At 32.5% G+C, this 19,590-nt stretch overlaps 2 non-coding genes across 2 annotated transcripts; one reads left to right on the top strand and one right to left on the bottom strand.

Moving 5' to 3' along the window:
* Nucleotides 1–237: 237 nt before the first annotated feature.
* Nucleotides 238–341, bottom strand: LOC149518771 (small nucleolar RNA R71). Its single transcript, XR_016342558.1, has one exon. It is a non-coding gene; the product is annotated as a small nucleolar RNA R71 (small nucleolar RNA).
* Nucleotides 342–18,033: 17,692 nt separating this feature from the next.
* Nucleotides 18,034–18,140, top strand: LOC149518770 (small nucleolar RNA R71). The gene has a single exon (XR_016342518.1). It is a non-coding gene; the product is annotated as a small nucleolar RNA R71 (small nucleolar RNA).
* The last annotated feature ends 1,450 nt before the right edge of the window (nucleotides 18,141–19,590 follow it).

Genomic DNA, 19,590 nt, shown 5'->3' with positions numbered 1-19,590 from the left:
TTAGTGGGTTAGCTAGTGATGAACCTAACTTGCATCTTTCTAATTTCCTTAAGATTTGTGATACATTTTAGCAAAATGGTGTTACTGATGATGCCATTAAACTAAGATTTTTTTTGTTCTCTTAGGGACAAAGCAAAGAGCTAGCTGATGTCTTTACCTCTTGGTTCGATTACAACATGGGATGGTCTTGTTCAAAAGTTTTTAGCTCATTTATTCCCTTTGTCAAAGATAGCCAAAATGCACAATGACATCATTTTTTCTAAGCAAATAGAGGCTGAATCTCTTTTTGATGCTTGGGAGAGATACAAGGAATTGCTAAGGAAATGCCCTCACCATGGTTTACCTAAATAGCTTCAAGTTTAAATCTTTTATAATGGTTTAAGGGGGCAAATGAGGACTACCATTGATGCTGCTACTAGTGGGGCTTTAGTAGGAAAAGCCATTGATGAAGCATATGATCTTTTTAAAGAGATGGCCATTAACAATTATGTGTAGACCAATGATAGGTTAGTTCCTAAGAAACCTATCGGGGCTTATGAGCTTGATGCCTTAACTGGTTTAACTTTTCAAGTTTCAACCTTAGCAAAAAAGATTGAAAACTTATGTTCAAACCCTATGCCTAGTGATATACATGCCGCCCAAAGCCTTTTTGTTTCTTGTGATAATTGTAAGGGGAACCATTCCTTAGATAGGTGCCCAATTAAAGTAGAGCCAATCCATTATATTGTTCAACCCAAGCAACCGTATATCCATTACTCTATTCCCTATAATCCTAAGTGGAAGCAACATCCAAAATTTTCATGGGAAAATAACTAGGGGCAAGTTTTTAATTCCTACAATAGACCTATTAACCCATTTAGTTTCCATCAACCATAATAATACCATCCACCTTTACCACCCTAAGAAAAGAAACCATCCATTGAAGAGATGTTTTCTCAAATTTTACAAAAGTAGGCAACATCTATAAGAAACTTAGAGGTGCAAGTAGGATAGCTTGCAAATGCCCTTAATAACTTAGACTTATTAACCCACTTGGTTTCCCAACCATAACATTACCATCCACTTCCACTACCACAAGAAAAGAAACTGTCTATTGAAGAGATGTTTTCTCAAAATTTACAAAATCGAGCAACATCTATAAGGAACTTAGAGGTGTAAGTAGGACAGCTTGTAAATGCCTTTAATAATTGCCCTCAAGGTACCTTACCCAACGCTATGAAGCAAAACCCAAAGAAACAAGGTAAGGAGCAAGTGAATAGCATTTTCAATGTAAAAAAATATGAGGGGCCAAATAGGGTAATGGGGGCAATTTAGTTTATTGATGAGTCTATAGAAGAGGAGATGGGGAATAAGCCTATGGCTGATTATATTAAAAATGATCTTAGTGAAGTTGAGCTTGAAGATGATGGAGATGATAATGATGAAGAGTATGCACCAATTGAGATTGAGGAGGTAAAACTAGCTAAGAAGGAGGAAACTAAGAGTAAGGAAATTGTAATTAGGAAAAAGGCAAAGGAAAATTCAATGAAACTTACTACAACAATGTTTACAATAAGGGGGTTGCAATTCAATCTTACACAACAAGTTAAAGAGCCACCATTGGATGCTACAGTTGTGGATGAGTGTAGTATTATGCTCCAAAAGCATTTGTCAACAAAGCTAAAAGATCTAAGGAGTTTTTCTATTCCTTGTTATATTTGTGAATATTATTGTTTGTACTTCATTAGGCAAACACTCAACTTTAAGAGCTATTTTTGTTTGTAAAAATTATTTGGTTATCTTGTAAGCAAGAGGTGAGGTATCCTCTTGATTTGTAAGGGTAAAGGTTACTATCTAAGCCTTGAGAAAAAGATAGAGATTTAGTACAAGATAGGTTTGTATATTGTAAGAATTTTTCTTCAACTAGTGGATTGAAGCCTTGGTGTGAACAACCAAGAGAAAAGACATAGGTGCCTTGTGGAGAAGGATCAAACATCTATAAATCATTGTATTTGATTTCTCTATCCCTATCTCCTTACAATTTATTGTTGTTTATATTTGATTTTAGGTTCATTATTTGCTATTGTTTGCATTATATTTTCATCATAGTTGCTTATTGTTTTAATTTCCATTCAACTATATTGAAACCATTGTTTGGGAAGAATTTGGAGAAATCCAATTCACCCCCCCTCTTGGATCACCATCTCACCTATAAAGCTAACATGCTTTTTTTTCTTTTCATTTAAGCTTCCAAAGTTAACTTGCAGCTCCTAAAGCTAGCCCCTCACTAGCAAGCTATCCTATGTAAGAAAGTAAGCTCTTACAGGCACTCATTAAGTGGCTCATGTCTTAGGACTTCTTAGGCATGCAATGGCATCTTCTTTTCCTTTTGATGGCCCATTTTCTCATGAAAATTAGCTCGACTCATCTCCTAAGGGTCTTTGCATTGCCTTGGCAAATTTCCCACTAGATTTTGCAATTGCTTGCATAATGACACTAGGTGCGGGCATGGTGTTTTAGTTTTCCCTACACATGAATTATGGAAAATTTAGGTGGATAATCAAACAAAAATAAAATCAAGTAGGTTACAAAATAACTAATTAAGTATATGATAATTCTATAAAAAAATAATTATCACATCCCCAAACTTGACTTTTTGCTTGTCTTCAAGCAAAATCAACTATGCTATGAGTCAAATTTACTTTCTACAATCAATTAGAAATTGTTTTCTCAAAAGTTGCATAATGATTATGGCTTAAGGTAAATCCTAAACAAGGGCTAGTCATAAAAATTATCATAGATTGTGCATCTACTTAATTGAAGTTTCATTGTGTGCAACATTCATCACATATCAGCACATGCCATCTAGTTATATGGAACCATGAAATTAACACAACAAAATCAAAATGCATAGACATTCTATAAGTTTGTCTTTCACACTTTTTTTCATTAATCTTGGCTAACACTAAACTCAAGATCCCTAGGTCTTTGCTAGTTTGTAATGTTAGGCTAGGGTCTAAAGCCTTTGAACATGCAAACCATGCAATCCATGCATGCAAGATCACATTTGGCCATGCAAAAGAGGATACAACCAAACGCCATTGGTCCAATTACCACCAATCCAAGTGGCCAAGAATGAATTTTACAAGCATAAGGACACTTCCACTTCACCCATGGTATTTTGCCAATGCAAATGCAAGAAAAAAAAAAGCTCATTTGAAGAAGTTTGCAAGATTAAGAACTCTTCAAGCCTTATCATGTTCGCCCAATGCAATTGCAAAAAAGGATAATGCACATTTGATTAAGTTTTGCAAGCACCGGAAGCCAATCCATTCGAAGAAGACTTCACACTTACAAGCTAATATGGACTCTAGTACATTTGGCCAAAGATGGTTTCTTCCAAGAAAGACCTTTTTGCTTAGCTTTGAAGAATTTTAAATGGAAAAGGACTTTATCTCTTTGAATTTCAAGAGATTAGATAAAAAGTAGTTATCTTATATAGAAATCTCTCTCTTAGTCAAATCAAGGAAGGAGTATGAATAAAGATTGCATCAAGAGGGATCACACAGCCATGACAACTCAACCATGAAGAGTCCAAGTTCAGCCAAGCTCTATAGAGATTAGGATAGCCATCATCCTTTAGCAATTAATTTAAATTTTAATTCCTATAATCTTTACCCCCAATGGCTGAACCCCCCTCTATAAATAGAGAGGCTATTCACCTCATTTTGTCATCTCTTACTTTTCACTTCTCTTTTTTTCATTCTTTCTTTAGTTTTTGGTTTCTTTTAGTTTCTTTAAGTTATTGTCTTCGATGACAACTTTGCCAATAACAAAGTTGTTTTTTTAATACTTAAGAAGTGTTTATTTTCAATGATCTCTTTCTTTCCAAGCATTATATCTTTACAAAATTTTGATTTACAACTTCTTTTATTACCGACAAGTTGTGACAATCTTTCATTTTTCTCTCTCTACAAATTTTAGCAATCACTTTTTATTTTTCTACTCAAATTTTGATTCTAAGAAATCTTAATTTTCATCACTTTCTTTTCTATTTACATGTTCGGCTATCACAAGATATCTTTATTTTTAAGTCTTTAGATCTAGTTTGGCTACACTTTTTTACTTCCCAAGTGATAGTTAGTGAAGTTAAGATGTAAGCCTACATTGCTTTTCAATATTTCTTTTCTTATTTTGCAACCCAACCCTTAATACATTTGTTTATATATAAGAGTCTAAGACTTCAAATTTGGTATTTAAGAACTACCAAACAATTACAATCTATAATCCATTGGGAGATAATACTGGAATACTTTTATTTTATTACTTGATCTATGCACTTATAGGCTATACAAAAAATAGCAATCACACACTTTTATTTCTTTCTTGGTTTCTTTTTATTTATTTATTTATTATTTATTTTTATTCTTATTTTTATTTCACTTTTTTCCTTTTTTTTTATTTCCCTCATTTCCTATATTTGACATAAGTCTCTAATTATATCATGTGTGATCCTTATGCACATAGGGTAGGGACAACAAGAATGAAATTGCAAAATAAGGTCTAAGTTTATTGATGTGAGTGCTTAACAAAGAAAGGTAAATAAGGCTTAAAAAAGGTGACTATGGATATATGCATTAAAGTTAGTTTGAAAGGCTCAATCGATCAAATGGTGGCCTAAGTCATGTCTCTAAGTTAGTGCAGCCTAGAATTTCACCTCGAGAAGTGATCAAACAAATTCTAGACATAAGCACAACTTCAAAAATGAAATGCAATTCCTATGATCAACATAGACAATTGCTAAATGACATGCAATTCACTAATTAGAACATATCAAAGTCAATCATGGTTTCTATCATAGGATCAATAACAACAACCAAAGGAAGCATACTAAAGACTCATAACAACAATCAATTAAGCCTAAGTTTGAAAATCTTTTAAAGTATGGTTCAAATTTTCCACCCTCAAACTTAAAATGCACATTGTCCTCAATGTGTAAAGAAATATGAATTTAAGCATAAGAGGTAAAGAATACTCCCTAAAGGGAATTATACATCAATATACATCAATTTCTTTTTTAAATTTTAATTTCCTAAAACCAAGATCAATCAATAAGATCATACATACAACTTCACAAGCATGCGTGTGTATCGACTTAAATGGTTACCGTGGATGTCGAATTTCCTTTGGTTGAATTTAGTGATCTTCCAAATAGTTTTCCAAGCCAAGAAGTTGCCTAAGTGTTCAGCCTTTAATGGTGATCCACATGAACTCTTGTAAAAGAACCTTCTCTAAGGTTTGGTAGAACTCAAAGGCATACTCAAACTAGTAAGTGTTTCCAAAATCTCTTATATTCTTTCAAGGTTTTGCTAAACTTTCTTAGCGTGTTTTTGCCTTGAGTGAATCTTGCTTATTCTTAGAATAGTAGTACAAGAAAGGGGCAGCTTGATGTTCTTTTTATAGTGGAAGTATTCGACCACATTAGGTTTAATACATAGGATGCATATCTGCATAATTAACCTTATGCTAGCTAAATGTACCAAACAAGGAAAAAAATCTTTCTCTTGTTTTATTTCCATTACAATTGGTCATACAAAAATCAAATTAAGTCTAACTTAACTTGTCCTTATTTTAATCTTTCACAATTGTCCTATTATGTGTGACCCATTAGATTTTTTAGCATGTTAGCAATAAACACAAGCATTAGAAGCCTTAGTATTCGTCTATGGATGAAACAAACATTTTTGTCTTCATCACTAATTCTTTGACTAGCCAATATTATATTTATAGATCATGATCAATGCTAGCTTCATTACTATGACCCTCAAATTGCTAAAGAAAAGTCAATATGGCTCAATGACCTACCCGTGAATGATTTTAGTATATAATTAATATCCTTTCATCATATAGTATCTTAGTTTGAACATTGAGTATGATTTAGTGTCTACTCAATCTTGTTCAACCATGTTAAGTCCTATCATTGACATTAACTCACAAATAAGCTTTAGAACAATTCTAAACTCTTATTTCACTTTGGCCAAAGATTTATCAAATTAATTCAATCATGACTAATTGAGATACTTTTTTTATCACATAAGGTTATGAATCCCATCTTGATTACTTCATGCATCTTCATATGCCTCATGTTATACCCAACACTACTCAACTAGAACATTCTTAGTTAGAACCAGAAGTAAAGTAAAGTTAAAGTATAACATTCATCCTATAAGATCATAAGTAATCTCAAGTCAAAGGATCATTTAAACAACAATTACATGAGAATGTGGCTATAGACACTATGTGAACTACCATATAGCATTCTCATGTTGGTTCATGTTCACTAAACTTGTTCTTGTAACAAGCACCCACATGTTAACTCAAATTTTTTGAAACTTCAACCTATGAAATTGGATGCTTGCTTTATAAGTAAAAGTATAACCATGCGCTATTCTCAATAGCTTTTGTCGATGTCCTCTTACTGATAATACATTGACTAGGAACTATTTTGGAACATATGGCTTTTATGCAATGATGTTCTCATAATTACAATCTCATTGTAATTCCTTTACAAAGCTTTATTTATATTCTGATGACTTTATCATATAAGCGTCAACAACGAAATACATGTAAACAACCTCAATGATAAAGAAATAAGATCAAATATCAAAGTACTACAAATATGACAATGTTTTAGCTAAAATATAATTCAGCTTAAAAGGCAAATACAAAAAATCTCCCACTTACACTAAAGCTAATCATTCATGTATCTAATACCATATTTGACTACATGTTTATCATGTTTCTGCTAGGACATAACTTTAGTAAAATGATCGATAATAGCTTTAGTAAGAGGATCAACAATGTTATCTTCAGTAGGTACGTGTTAAATTTTAGCATCATCTTTAGAAACAAGCCTCTAATGAAATATTGCCTTAATACATGTTGGATCTTTGATGAGAGCTTAGTACCTTGGCTTGAGTGATAGCTCTATTATTGTCATAATAGATTGCTATTGGATAAAAAATGCTAGGAATAACACTTAGTTTAGTTGCAAACTTTTTAATCTAGACAACCTCTTTTTGCAGCCTCTTTTGTAGCCTCAAATGTAAAGATGTATTCAACTTCAATTGTAGAGTTTGCAATTGTACATTTTTTGGAACTTTCCAACTCATTACTCCACCATTCAGAGTTAAAACATTGCCACTTTGATCCTTGCCAGATTGAAAGCTTGCATCATAATAACCTTAACTAGGAGTTTGACTCCATCATAAACAAAACATCCTTAGTTCTTTTCAAGTACTTAAAGATTATTTTCATGGCCTTTCAATGACATTCACTTAAATTTGCTTGATATCTACTTGTTATGCTTATAGCAAATGAGATATCAGGCCTTGTGCATAACACTACATACATAATGGAACTAATTGCTGAAGCATATGGAACCTTATTCATGCTGTCTTAATTTGTATTTTAGGACATGTCTTTGGAAAGATTTATGCCATGTGACACTAATAAGAATCCAAAAGAATCCCTTTTTGGATTCTTCCATGCTAAACCTTTTAGCACTTTGTCTATGCATTTAAATTGTGAGAGACCAAGAAACCTCTTTGATCTATCTATATAGATTTTTATGCCCAGTACATAAGTTGCTTCTCCCAAATCCTTCACGAAGAACTTCTTTGATAACCAAATCTTAATAGATTGTAGCATAGGTATATAATTTCCTATAAGCAATACGGCATCCATATATTACTACGAAAGCGATTGCACTCCCAATTGTGTTCTTATATATCATTTACATTTTTGATGAATCTAAATTCTATAATTACTTCATCAATAGATATATTCCAACTCCTTGATGCTTGCTTAAAACCATAGATAGAACTTTGAAGCTTACACAACAAGTTGATATTTTCCTTTGATTCAAAACCTTTGGGTTGTGTCATGTACCTATCCTCTTGTAAATTCTCATTAAGGAATGCCATTTTGGCATCTATTTGCCATATTTGATAGTCATGGTATGTGGCAATAGCGAGCAAAACCCTAATGAATTTTAACATGGCTATTAGTGAAAAAGTTTTATCAAAATCACCTTATTATTTTTAATTACAACCTTTAGCAACTACCTTGGCTTTTTATGTTTGTACATTGCCATCCATGTCAATTTTCTTCTTAAAAGCCCTCTTACAACCTATGGGTTTTATCCCTCAAGTGGTTCCACCAAAGTCCATACTTAGTTTGCATACTTGAGCTCCATTTTAGATTTCATTGCCTAATGCTATTTTGTCAAAATCATGGACCATCATCTATCATCAACTCATCCTTGTCCATGAGAAATCTATGTCTCTTAAGAGCTTGGCGAGTCCTACTTGACCTACGAAGTTCTTTTATACTTTGAGCTTTTGAGTGCTCATCTAATGCCTTAGCCATTGCCTTAAGTTCCATCCTCATGTCAATTTGTGTTTCTTGAACTTCTTCAAGTTCTACTTTACTCCTACTGTTCTCTTTAAGGATAAACTACTTTTCCAAGAAGATAGCATGTCTAGAAACAAACATATTTCATTCCTCAGAGTTGTAGAAGTTATATCCAATAGTTTTCTTTGGATATCCCACAAATTTACACTTAACCAATCTAGCTCCAAGCTTGTCGACTTGCGCATGCTTCACATAAACATCTCATCCCCAAATCCTTATGTGTGACTAGGTCTTTTACCTTTCCACAACTCATATGGCATATTGTCAACAGATTTAGATGGAACTATATTTAGAAGATAAGTGGCTATTTCAAGTGCATAACCCTATAAAAGATATAGGAAGATTTGAACTGTTCATCATGGATTGAATTATGTCTAACAAGGTTCTAATTCTCCTCTTGAAAACTCCATTGTGTTGTGGTGTTCTAGGTGGAGTCCATTATGAAAGAATCCCATTCTCTTTTAGATTACCTAGAAACTCATGGCTTAAGTATTCACCACCTCAATCAGATCTAAGTGTTATGATACTTTTATTAGTTTTCTTTTCAACCTCTATTCTAAATTCTTTGAACTTTTCAAAGGATTTAGACTTGTGTTTCATTAAATACACATAACCATATCTTGTATGATCATCATTGAATATAATAAAATAGGAGTATCCTGCTATAGCATTTGTTTTCATTAGGCCAATACATCTAAATGTATTAGTCCAAGAACCATACTAGCTCTTTCTCCTTTTCTAGTAAAAAGTGATTTGGTCATCTTTCGATGCAAACATTATTCACATGTTTCAAGTGATTCATAATAAAAAAGATAAAAGTATCCTTGTTTATGTAACTTTGTGATTCTTGTTTCATTAATGTGACCGAGCTTACAATGCCACAAGTAACATTGATTTTGTTTATCTAGTTTAGCCTTCTTAATATTTATATTGAGAACATCATTGTTTGATCTAAGAATATATAAGTCATTACATAGATTCCCATGCCATAAAACACATAATTTAAATAAAAGAAACAACAATTGCCTTCAATATCAAATGAGTATCCATCATTCATGCTTAAATAAAAAACTAAAATGATGTTTTGAGTTATGACAAGAATAAAATAATAATCTTTTTGTTATAAAACTAAACCAAGAGGTAAAGGCAAACAATAAGTCCCACGACATAGGCAACAACACTTGCACCATTTCTAACATTCAAAGACACCTCTCCCTTTTTTAGGCATCTACTCTTGTTTCATCCTTGTATGTGATTACATAAGTGAGAACAACATTTGATATCTAATACCCAAGAAGATGTGTCAAGAAGAGATAGTTGATTTCAATCATAAACATACCTAAAGTAGAAGTCCTTTTTAGACTTCTTCTCTGTCAAGCTTGTTAAGTAGACTTTGCAATTCCTTTTCTAATAACCTTCCTTGCCACAATGGTGACATGCACCTTTTTCCTTCTTGATATTGCTAGCAGGCTTGATAGCCTTGCTTACATCCCCTTTCTTATCAACCTTCATACCATTTTTCTTCTTAGCCAACTTTTTCCTGGCCTTAAATGAAGAAACTAGAAAAGTCTCAGGCTTTTTATTTTTAATGGACATTTCAATAGTTTCTAGCATATTCATCAATTGTAGGAATGTTACTTCCATTTGATGCATACTAAAGTTCATTACAAATTGTGAAAAGCTACTAAAAAGAGATGATAAGATCAAGTCAACACTTAACTCATGGTCTATCACAAATCTCAATTATCCAAGTTTCTTAATTCAATTGATCATTATGAGACAATGCACTTTGACCGAAATGCTCTTAAACATCACTGTTCAGAACAATTTCTTAGAGGTCTTAAACTTTTTAGTCCACCCTTGTTTGTCAAACAATTCTTTAAGGTGCAAAATGATTATCAAAACATCCATATTCTCATGTTGCCTTTGCAATTCAAGGGTCGTGCTGGCCACCATGATACATGCAGCTTGATTAGCATGGTCTTTATGGGTTTCATAAATCTACCACATTGTGTCATCAACATTAGCATATGATTATGATGGAATTGGTTCATCAAGAATGTAAAGCATTTTCTCTCGCCTTAGGACAAGCTTTAGATTGTAGTACTAATCATTAAAGTTAGGCCCTCTGTGCTTGTTAGCATCAAGTATGCTACAAAGTGACAAATTATTACTCATTTTTGCAACCTATAAAATATGAACAAGTATTAGTCATATTTTTCAAAACCACTATAGATAAGGTTTAAATCTATATATTGGTTGCTCCCACTATTTTAATCAAATCAGTAGCCCTCATTATTAATTCAAAAAAATTATATTTTTTTAATGGGCTAGATTGTATTTAGTTTATATAAACTTGAGGTTTGTCTCAATAAGCCATTATAAGTAAATTAGGTTGATAACTTGCTTATCAGTCACATCTCCATGTGACACCTAAATCAATTGGTTGACAACTTCTTGTCTAATCACATTTTATGTGACTCTCCTAACCATTACCTCTATCATTATACAATCAAGTTTTTCACATCTGGACAATACAATGATAGTTAAGTGAGACCCATTAACCATAACACAATCTTATTTTGATTAATGAGTGCCTTGAGTTTAGTCTCAACAAGCCCCACTAGTAGAAAGGTCAGTTGCTTATGTTAATGGAAGGCATCAAGACTTAATATTTTTATGACAGATTTTTTATTCATCGCAGGTCTCACCAAGCATGCATAAGAATTCATCATACATCCAATACATGTAATCTTATCATGCATCTCACAATTGCACATGGCATTTATCACATATAAATTCTAGCATGTATAATAATAATCAATAAGGCATACGTGGTGTTTATCTCATAACTAACATGCATACTACAACAATCATCATGTTTGGCTCAAATTCATGATCTTGCACATCTATTCTTTGAATCATTATCAATTTCATATATCAATCATCAATCCATCAATGTGATGTAAGGCATAGACATGTTTAGCTAGCATGGCTGAATATGTCTAACTATTATCTTAGAAGTATGTAATTCGTAATCATAATTTCCTTAACAATTAAGGAATTATAGTTTTACTTAAATTTTAATGTAACATGGTCAACATTACTATGAACCATTTAGGAATGTCAATCAATTAAAATCAAGCCAAATTACATGTATTAGGGAATTTCCTTGTCCAACTAGGTGTTGTAGTGAAATAGTTTCTTGTTAATTAGAAATTCTAAACAATTTAAAAAGTCCAATTCAATTTTGATTTTATATGAAATCTCATTTCTCAAACCTAAACAATTTAGGAATCCAAATTTAACAAGAATTGCCACTAATCTAAGGCTTGGCCAAAAACGCATCCAAGAAAGAATGACCAAATTATACATGCCTAACCACCACTGGCAAATTTTTGGGCTAAATTTTTATCAACTTTTCAATGACCAAATCAACTCCAAAAGTTCTAAAATTTTTACACATTGATCATCAAAATGTCTATTTTCATTTTTAAAATTTTTTAGCTAAATAATATCCCTAGAGTGAGAAACAATTTTGCAATATCACTACAATAGAATTTTGCTAATATGGATAAATTGCAAACAAAAAATTCATTGAGCATGCAAACAATATCCAAAAATCTTGAAATTCATATCCAATCATCCTAAGACATCATATTTTGATATTCTGAAATAATTCAATCAAAACACTATGTAAATATTAATTTTCCAGCCTCTACATCACAATAATACATTGTAATCAAAATAATTTTGATATTATGAACAACCAAACAAACTTCTAAGTTTTACAATCTATATTGACAAGGCTCTAATACCACTTGAAGGGAGTTATACATCAATAAATAGGGTTAAAGTAGTGAAATTTTTAAAATTTTAATTCCCTAAAGCCAAGATTAGTCAACAAGATTATAGAAAAACATACAACTTCATATGCGTGTTGGGTTTCGACTCAAGTGGTTATCTTGGATGTTGAAATTCCTTTGGTTGAATTTAGTGACCTTCCAAATAGTTTCTCAAGAAAATAAGCTACCTAAGTGTTTAGTCTCTAATGGTGATCCACACAAACTCTTGGGAAAGAACCTTCTCTAAGGTTTGGTATAACTCAAAGCCACACACTAGCTAGTAAGTGTTTCCAAGATCTCTTGTATTCTTTCAAGTTTTGCTAGACTTTCTTAGCTTGTTTTTGCCTTGAGTGAATCTTGCTTATTCTTATAATAATAGTACAAGAAAGGGATGGCTTGATGTTCCTCTTATAGGGGAAGTATTTGGCCACATTAGGTTTAATACATGGGATACATATTTCCATAATTAATCCTAAGCAAGCCGAATGTACCAAATAAGAGAAAATTCTTTTGTTGTTTTATTTCCTCCATATTTGGTCATATCGAAATAAAATTAAGTCCAACTTAATTTGTCACAATTTTAATATTTAACAATTGTCTTATTGTGTGTGACCCATTAGGTTCTTTAGCATGTTGACAACAAACACAAGCATTGTAAGCCATAGCATTCGACTATGGATGAAACAAACTATTTTGTCTTCATCACTAATTCTCCAATTAGCCAACCTTATACTTATAGATTATGATTAATGCTTGCTTCATTGCCATGACCCCCAATTGCTAAAGTAAAGTCAATATGGCTTGACAATCTATTCGTGTATAATTTGTGTATAATTAATATCCTTTCATCACATAGTATCTCAGTTTGAACATTGACTATGGTTTAGTATCTACTCAATCTTGTTTAACCATCTTAAGTCTTGTACTTGACATTAACTCACAAATAAGTTTTAGAACAATTCTAAACTCTTATTTCACATTGGCCAAAGTTTTCTCAAGTTAATTAAAGTAAGACTAATTGAGATACTCTTTTGATCACACAAGGTGATGAATCTTATCTTGATTACTTCATGTATCTTTAGATGCCTCATTTTATACCCAACAATACATGATTGAAGCATTCTTGGTTAGAACTATAAGTAAAGTAAAGTCAAAGTATAACATTCATCATATAAGATCATAAGTAATCTCAAGTCAAAGGATCACTTATGCAGCCATCACATGAGAATGTAACTATAGACACTATGTAAACTAACATATTGCATTCTTTTATTGGGTCATATTCAATGAACTTTTTTTGTAACAAGCACCCATATGTTGCTCAAGTTTCTGCAAACTTCAACCTATGAGATCGATTGCTTGCTTCATAAGCAAGAGCGTAACCATGTGCTAATCTTAACAACTTTGTCAATGTCCTCTTATTGATAAAGCATTAACAAGGAACTATTGTGCAACATATAGCTTTTATGCAATGATGATCTCATAGTTACAATCTTATTCTAATTCCTTTGTAATGCTTTATTTATATTCCAAGGATGTTTTCTTATAAGCATCAATAATGAAATACATATAAACAAGCTCAGTGATAAATAAATTAAACATTTATAAGATTTCAAATATCAAAGTACTATAAATGTGATAATGTCTTAGTCAAAATATGATTCGGCTTGAAAGGCAAATACCAACACTCCCTTGATTGGCTGAGGCTTTCCTTGAAGTTCCTATGATCAACTTTTATTTTTCCTTCAAATAGAACAAAACAAAATAAATAAGCTGCCATGAGAAAACTAAAAGTATAACATAAAGAAAATAACTAGAAAGTAAAACTTAAGTTGTCCCCCAAGAAGTGTTGAGTTATAGTTTACAACTTGACCATCTCGTATACTCAAATATGATTAATCGTGGCCATAGTGATTATACCGCACTTGATTCCAGCATCTAGCCATTTAATCATTTCTTTTTTCATAACATCATCCATGAAAAGCTTGGTGGTAGGCTAGAGCATATCAATGGGTGCTGTGGTGGTAGTGGTGGAAAGTAGGCCGTAAAAAAATCTCATGTCTCCTATTTAAAGGACTGAGATATATAAGTTACGATTTAAGCACTAGGGTCAATGGTGTCTCCATGATCATCTCATGATCTAAAAGTGTCGAGAAAGGAATAAATACCTCGCTATGGGCTCAAAAAAATAAAAATAAATGGAAAAAGCTAGGTAACCTCGAATCTTTCCATGTCACCACTCTCTTCAGTTGGCATCTTTTTTCATGCTACATCAAGCAAATATGCTTCTATTTCTTTTTCTGTCACTTGTGTTCCTACAAGCATCCTTTGCAAATCTTCCCATCATCCAATTGTCATTGTAAGAACTCATCAATCACATCATTATCAAATATGGGGCATGGTGTTTCTCCTTTCAAAAATTCATCAATCACCATATCAATCAATATTCCACCCTTAACCTTATCAATGAACAAACAATCACCAATGCTCTTGGAAGAGTTACTAAGCTTGTAAATGCTAAATTTTGCTTATTTATCATCCATTCTCATAAAAGCTCCCTTTTTTGACATCGATGATTGCACCTTTTGTGGCTAAAAATGGTCTCCTAAAAATGATAGACATCTCAATGTTCTCCTTCATTTCTAAAACCATAAAATTAGTAGGGTGGTAAAATTGAACAACCTTTACAAGTACATCCTTTAACACTCTCTTGGGATACTTGATTGACTGATTGTTGGCAAGCTAAAGAGTGATAGTGGTGGGCCTAATCTCACTTAAGCCTAACTATCAAAAGATCAATAAAGGCATGAGATTAATACTAGCTTCTAAGTCATAAAGTGCCTTATCGAAGAATAATCACCCTATGGTGTAAGAAATGGTAAAGCAACTAGGGTTCTTAAACTTTGATGGAATCTTACTTTGAATAATGGCACTATACTCCACATTAAGTGCCACAGTCACATAATCAACTAGCTTATGCTTCTTTGCCAAAATTCACTTCATGAATCTAGTATAGTTGGGCATCTGCTCCAAAGTATCCGTAAAAGGAATGTTAATATGTAGCTTCTTAAATATTTCCAAAAATTTTGAAATTTACTAATTAAAAGTTCACTGCTACTTAAGTTTCTTAGGAAATGGGATGAGTGGCCTATAAAGATCAAATGAGGTAGTACTAAGCCTAGATGAACAACTGGCATCAGCACTAGCAGATTGAATGACTACATTTTTTATCTTCTCCTTTTTCTTCAACTTCTCTTCCACTATAGCAGGCTTTATGGGTACAACTATGGGGGTGGTTCTATTGATACCACTATATACCTCTTTATGACTCTTGAGGTAGATCACTTTGCAATGTTCTTTTTCTTCCCCTTTTGGATTGACTTTGATGTTGGTAGGAAGGATACCTTGGGGTGATTGTTGAAGGCATTAGCAATCATCCCATCTATACCTCTAAGTTCTTAATAGTAGTTGCCTGACTCTGAAAGGTAGTAAACTGCCCTTGAATGAGATTGGCTTGATTCATCAACATATTATTTTGGTTCTAGATAATGGAAAAGAATATGTCTTCAAAAGAATTTTTCGTTTCCTAAAGTGGGGGTGGGTGTGGTAAGTGCTAAGGAACTAGATGCTATGAAAAACTATGAGCAAACTTGGTATAGAGCTAGAAGATTGACCTTAAGTGTTTGTCCATAAAAAGTTTGAGTGGTTTTTCCAACCATGGTTATATGTGGGGGAGTAAGATTATTTTGTTGCCTATGAGGCTAAGTAATAGAATGGGCAAACTCGATCCTAATAGGACAACAATCTACTAAATGACTGGTTGTTACTTTTTTTATAGCCTACAAGTGCAGAGATTAAGTAAGAAAATAAAAGTATTCTAGTGTCATCTCCCAAGGGATTATAGGTTGTAATGTTAGGTAGTTCACAGTTACCAAAGGCGAGATCTGAGATTCCTATACCTAAACAAATGAAAGATTAGGGGTTGATTGCAAAACAAAGTAAAGAAAAGATTAAGACATAGTGTACGCTTGAATCTTGACTTCACCAATTGTCACTTGGAAAGCAAAAGAATATAGCCAAAAATTAGATCTAAAAGAACAAGACTTGAAGACTTGAAAACAAGAAAGAGTGATTGTTGAATGCTTGTAAAGAAAAGAAAGATTGCATAAAAGTGAGCTTTGTATATCATCAAAGTGTAGTAGCCAAATCTTGTAGAAAGTAAAAGAATGCTTGAATCAAACTTTAAAATAAAAAGTATGCCTGTCGAAATTAAGAAAAGAAAAATAAGATTTGAAATTTAGAACAATAAAAGAAAAAATCTTGGAAACTAATACTTCTTTGAATTGAAATAGAATTTTAAAGAATAAAGCTTTGTTATTGGCAAATCTATCACTAAGCCAATAACTAAACTAAAGAACTAAGAACTAAAAAGAGACATGAGGAATGGAATGATGGATGGGGTGAATGGCTTCCTTATTTATAATGAGAGACTCAACCAAGGGGGTAAGGATTATAAGAGTTGAATTTAAATTCAAATATTATGTTATAAAGCTTCATCTTAATCTTTCAAAGGCGCATGACAAAGGTGGACTTTTCATTCTTGAATGCCTTAACTGAATGTGGTCTTGAAGAAAAAATCTTGGCTATTTATCTTACCTTGATGCAATCTTCATTAAATCTCTTCCTTACGTTAAACTAATATGGATTTCAAGAGAAGATAATTTGCTTTTTATCAATTTCTTGATATTCAAAGAGATAAAGTACTCCTCTAAGCAAAACTCTTCAAGGCTAAGCAAAAGACTCATGGTGGACTTTAATCTCCGTTGGCCAAATGTATCTAGAGTCCTTTTAGGCTTAAGATTCTCCAAATGATGCATTATCTCTTTTGCATTTGAAATGGCCAAATGCATACAGATAGAAGTGTCTTTGTATGCTTGAATCACATGTGTGCTTGATCTCCTCTTGGAAGTGAGCTACCCAAATGTATGTAAAGCCCTTATGCAAGCACAATTCCTTCATGGCTAAACAAACCAGTCACTCTTAAATCAACTCTTTTTTAGTCAAATATGTTAGAGTCCAAAGTGAGTTTGAACCGGCATGCAATCCTTTTTAAAATAAAGGTGGCTAAATGTGATACATCATTAGAGAGTCCTTATACAAGTAGAACTTTATCTTTGTGGTATAGATGGATGATTTTGGATCAATGTGGTTTGGCTAATGCTCCTTCTTGCTTGCAAGCATGGCTTGTATAAAAGTTAAGTCAATGTGCTTGAAACCTTAAAATCATGAAATCAACATAAAAAGTAACAAAAATCATCCAAATTTTAAAATTTAGCACCATTTTTAGCATGTAAAAATGCTATATTTTAAGGTGCTATCAATGCCTGCCCCATACATCTCATAGCTAAAGAATGGATTAATGGCATGGACTGGGTAGACAGAATGGATTAGGTTCTAAGTATGGCTAGATCCTAAACTGTCCATTTTCTTAGTTAGAGCCATTATCTGAGCAGTAAAGGAAGTGATAGCATCAATCTTATACATGTCAGTGGGCTTTTGAGGATTCTGCCACTCGAATGTCCACTGATAGTGGTTCATGGCCATCTCTTTAATTAACTCATAAGTGTCTTTAACAGATTTGCTCATTAAAGCTCCGCTAGCAGCAACATCTATAATGGATCGATGGTGTCCTAAAAGTCCATTGTAAAAAATCTAAATCTCAAGCCATGGTGGAAAACTGTGATGGGGATACCTCCTAAGCAACTCTTTATACCTCTCTCATGCTTTATACAAAGGTTCAAACTCCTACTGGGGAAAGGTAGTAATGTTGTTCCTCATTTTCACTATCTTTACAGAAGGGAAGAACTTTGCCATGAAGTTATATGTGAGATCATCACATGTGGTGATCAATCCTAGAAGCATAAAGGTAAGCTAGCTCTTACCACTATCTCTTAAGGGGAATGGAAACAACCTAAGATGAATGGCATCGTCAAAAACACCATTGTGCTTAAAGGTATCATAAATTTCAAGAAAGTTCCCAAGATAGGTGTTTAGGTCCTCACTAGCTAAACTGCCAAATTGGACAAAACTATGGATCATCCAGATTATGGCGGGCTTAATTTCAAAGGTATTTGTTTGGATAGTTGGCCTCCTAATATTGGCTTTAAAACCATCAATGTTGGGCACAATGTAATCCTACAAAATTCTATGATCAAGTGGGTGGGGTAGGGATAGGAGGATTTCTTAATCTTTCTCTCTTAGATTCCTAAGGGTTCTTTCTATTTCAAGGTCTAAAGGGAAACGATTGAGGATCCTAGTCTTACACATGTACCAACATTTGAATTATAGGGGAACAAATAAAATAAATGAAAAACAAAAATACTAAACTAAAAATAAAAATATCTACAAAATATTTACAAAAATACCAAACTATACCCTAACATGTCTCAACTGACATTAACCCAACCTAAGAGGGCCAATCCCTAACAACAGTGCCAAAAACTTATTGCTATCTTTCAAGAGTACCACAAGTGTATAAGTCTCAAATGTAATAAAAATCAAAAGTATTCTAGATTATCATCTCCTCAGAGATTGGGAGTTCTAAACTTAGAGGTAATTACCAATCTTAACACTTAGGGTATATATAGCTTTATGAAAATTTATGAAGTGAACTAATTAACCTAAAATTATATAAAAAAATTACGAAATAATTAACCTTAATTCCTGCAAATTATGGAAAGTAAAAGCCTAAATGAAAAGTTACTAAAAATATATTAGTTTTTTAAAATGGCATAATACTAAAAATAGAAAGCTATAAAACTAAAAATGAAACTAAGCAAAATTTCAAAGCATGAAATAAACTTGTAATTAACAAGACATGAGATAGAAAGAAAAACCTAGAAGCAACAATAAGAATTGAAATTAACCTAACAGAACATAAAAAAAAAAAAAATTTATCATTTTTAATGTAAAACTAACTTAATTAAAATCCAAACCTAGTCTAAAATGCATGAATGCAAATCACAAAAGTTAAACATGCAAATGACATGGGAATGCATGAAATAATGTCCTAAAAACAAATTTTAAAGATTACCTAAAAGCTATGCTAAAATCCTAATGTAAAGCCATTAATTTTCATTGAGTCATTTTATCGAACACCCAGTATACTACATGCAAACCTCTAAAATAATGATCCTAACTTTAATGCATAAAACCATAAATATGTCTAAGCTAAACTAGATGAAAATGACATGGAAAGAGTGCTTGGAAAACTACCTAAAATAAATGAAAA

Source organism: Durio zibethinus, chromosome 5, assembly GCF_047325235.1.
Source record: "Durio zibethinus cultivar Kanyao isolate XHJ-2024 chromosome 5, ASM4732523v1, whole genome shotgun sequence".
NCBI lineage: Eukaryota > Viridiplantae > Streptophyta > Magnoliopsida > Malvales > Malvaceae > Durio > Durio zibethinus.
This window is presented reverse-complemented; position numbering and strand designations above follow the sequence as displayed.